At 42.8% G+C, this 3,903-nt stretch overlaps 1 pseudogene; it reads right to left on the reverse strand.

Annotated features, from left to right (window-relative positions):
- Window positions 1-1,048: 1,048 nt before the first annotated feature.
- Window positions 1,049-1,984, reverse strand: LOC119925454 (annotated as a pseudogene).
- Window positions 1,985-3,903: the final 1,919 nt, after the last annotated feature.

Raw genomic sequence — 3,903 nt, forward strand, 5'->3', positions numbered from 1 at the left:
TAGTATTTATTGAGTGCTTACAGTATGCAGCACACTGTCTTAAGTGCTTGGGATAGTACAATACTTCAGACACAATAGACAGCATAGACACAGCACCTGCCCATAACGAGCTTACAGTCTATGAAAGGGACTGAGACATTAATATTAATAGATCATTTATAATCTATAATTTAACGTTTTGGGGCTGGGAGTGGAGTGAATATCAAATGTCCGAAGGTCTCAGATCCAAATGCTTAGACAGTGCAAATGGGAGAGAGAGTCGGGGAAAGGAGGGCCTAACCAGGGAAGGCCTCTTGGAGGATATGTGACCTTAATAACGCTTTCAAGGTGAAGAGAGTGATTGTCTGGCAAATTTGGAAATGAGAGGGAGTTCCAAACTGGAGGGGGGCAGGAGGGGGAATACGGTGGGGAGGATGAGAGAAAAGGGATGGAGGTGAGACAGACGAGATCATGACACAGCGAGTAAACTGGCTTTAGACTGTATCCAGTCTGATGATCTTGTACCTGCTCCAGTGTTCTGTATAGTGCTTGGCACATAGTCAGCGCTTAAAAAAATACCAATGTTATTATTACTGAGCTCCTTAAGCTGTAGGGCACAAAATGGTCTGGTTCAATCTTTCAGAGGTTTGCGCCAACATGACTTGCCAGTAATACTCGATAGTATTAAAGGGGCCTTCAATGTAGTCCTATTATGAAAGGGAGTGAATGACCAACCCTCCTTATAAAGACTACGAGCATTCCTATTCCAGCTTCCAATCTGCTGGCCCTAGCTAGATGCCTGGGGGCATCTTGGGGGAGTAGGAGAGGGCCCCAAAAAGAGACAGGTTTCATGGTAGTGTTTCTAACACCAAAAGGAGAAGGCTGACAACCCACTCTTCATTCAGAGATTTGGGTTTATTCATTCTTCCCCCTCTATCTGTGCCCAGAATGAGCCCAGCCTTTTATGTTCATGTCCCAGATGATCTGGACCCAACAAACAATTCCTGTCCATTCTCAATCTCCCAGGTCAACACTCTCATCACCCACCTGCTTGCATAAATGAAATAATTCATTGCACTTTCCTGCTCCATAGCTTCTTCATGGTATTTTTCACCTCCACGTTTCTCACAGTGTAGATGATGGGATTCAACATGTAGGTGATGATAGTGTAGAATATAGCCACCGACCCGTCCACAGGGAGAGTGCACATGGGCCTCATGTACATTAAAATACGTGGAAAAAGAACAAAACAACTATCAGAATGTTGGAGACACAGGTAGAGAGGGCTTTCCACCTCACCACAGAACTGTGAGACCTCAGGGAGCGCCAGGTGACAATGTAAGAAAAGTCCAGTAGGAGAAAACGTAATATACACTTCGCCATGCTGTTGGCCATGACAAACAGGCTGCAGACATGGATGTCAGTGCAAGCAAGATTCAACAAAGGGAACAAGTCACAGGCAAAGTGATCGATCATTTTGGGGTCACAGAATGGCAAGTGGACCATGAAGAGAATCTGGATAGTTGTGTGAAGGAAGCCTCCTGTCCAGGCCACCCCCATCAGCAGGCCACACACACGATGACTCATGATAGCCATGTGGTGCAGGGGCTTACAGATGGCCACGTAGTGGTCGTAGGCCATCGCCATGAGAAGGACAATCTTGGCACCAGTGAACAAATGATGTGAAAAGAGCTGTGACATGCAGCCATTGAAGGAGATAATTTTCCTCTCCTGTGGCAAATCTATAATCATATTGGGAGCCACACATGATGCATAGCAGGTATCTATGAAGGATAAAAAGCCTAGAAATAAGTATATGGACATGCCCAGAGTTTGACTGGCCTTTGTGGCTATGGTGATGTGCAGATTTCCCCATCAGGGTGACAAGATAGGATAAGAGAAAATTGACAAAGAATGCTCTCTGAATCTCCGAACTTTGGGTAAAACCCAGGAGGATGAATTTTATCACATTATTTTTTTTCTCCATGTTTTCCATGAAGGACATGGGTAAGAGTTGGTTTATCTGGAAAGAGAATAAGAATCTGATTCATATTAGAATCATAATGACCAAATAAGAAGACATTTAAAGGTTCTCTATTGTTGCATTTTTGACAGATTTCTAAAATAATTAGGCTAAAAAGGACCTCTAGGTTTCAACTCTTCTAATTGCACAGTCACATAATAGCAATGATTGAGATTCTCACAGTGTAGATGATGGGGTCAAGCATGTAGGTGATGATAGTGTAGACTATAGACACTGACCTGAACACAGGGAGAGCGCACATGCACCTCATGTACATAAAAATACAAGAAAAGAAGAACAAAACAACTATCAGAATGTTGGAGACTATTAGAAAGGGCATCAGCTCTGTTCAGAAGACAAGGGAGGAGAAAACTCACTTCCTGTCCTTAGAGAGTTTTCCATCTACCAAGGAGGTACCACAAATGTATAAAATAAAATGTGCATTACAATACCACTTTACATAAACTGGATCCTTTTATATGGAACTTGTTAAGTACTTACTATGTTCGAGCTCTGACTGTTTTGAGATAGATACAAACTAATCAGGTTAGACATAGTCCATGTCCCAAAAGTGGCTCACAGTCTTATTCCTCATTTTACAGGTGGAATAACTGAGATACTGAGTAACTGAGATTACAGAGAAGTGAAATGACTTACACTAAGTCACACAGTAGGCAAGTGGTGAATTCAGTATTAGAACCCAGGTCATTCTGATTCCTAGACTTGTGCTCTGCCTACTATCTACTTGTGCTGCGTCTCTGATCATTCAGAACTAAATACAATCCAGATAGTCAAAAATCCAGATAATCAATAATCTAGATGGGCTAGACCTAAAAGATATTCCCATCACTACCTAATGGTAAGTAATCAATCAATAAATCAAAAGTATTTGTTGAGCATCTTCTTTGTGCAGATCACTCTACTAAATGCTTGGGACAGGATAACAGATTTCTAAAATAAAATCTTCACTCTCAAGGAACTCATAGCCGAGTGCGGGGTCAGACACAATGAACTTAATAGAAAAATAAAAGAAAGAAAAAATGGACATCAATCAATCAGATCATATCAAAAACTCCTCACCCTTGGCTTCAAGGTTTCCCATCACCTTGCCCCCTCCTACCTCACCTCCCTTCTTTCCTTCTACAGCCCAGCCCGCAGCCTCAGATCCTCCACCATTAACCTCTTCACTGTGCCTCGTTCTCGCCTGTCCCGCCGTCGACCCCCGGCCCGCGTCCTCCCCCTGGCCTGGAATGCCCTCCCTCCACACATCTACCAAGCTATCTCTCTTCCTCCCTTCAAAGCCCTACTGAGAGCTCATCTCCTCCAGGAGGCTTTCCCAGACTGATCCTGCTCCTTCCTCTCCCCCTCCCCATCCCACCCGCCCTACCTCCTTCCCCTCCCCACAGCACCTGCATATATGTTTGTACATATTTATTACTCTATTTATTTTACTTGTACATTTTTACTATTCTATTTATTTTATTTTGATAATATGTTTTGTTTTGTTCTCTGCCTCCCCTTTCTAGACTGTGAGCCCGCTGTTGGGGAGGGACCATCTCTATATGTTGCCAACTTGTACTTCCCAAGCGCTTAGTACAGGGCTCTGCACAAAGTAAGCGCTCAGTAAATACGATAGAATGAATGAATGAATGAATAAGTGCTTACTGTGTGCAGAGCACAACACTAAGCACTTGAAAGATTATAACACAACAGAGTTGGTAGACATGGTCCTTCCCACAATAAGATCACAATCTAGAGGATATATACATATTCAAAAAGACAGTGAACCATTTTAAGGTGCCCAAATACACTACGTTGGTTAAGTAAAGGTGTACCGAAGTAAAGGTGTACCGAAGTAATATTTGTGTTGGAAATATTCTTAACCTTCTTTTTACTGCAAC

Source organism: Tachyglossus aculeatus, chromosome 3 (assembly GCF_015852505.1).
Source record: "Tachyglossus aculeatus isolate mTacAcu1 chromosome 3, mTacAcu1.pri, whole genome shotgun sequence".
In the NCBI taxonomy this organism is placed as follows: Eukaryota; Metazoa; Chordata; class Mammalia; order Monotremata; family Tachyglossidae; genus Tachyglossus; species Tachyglossus aculeatus.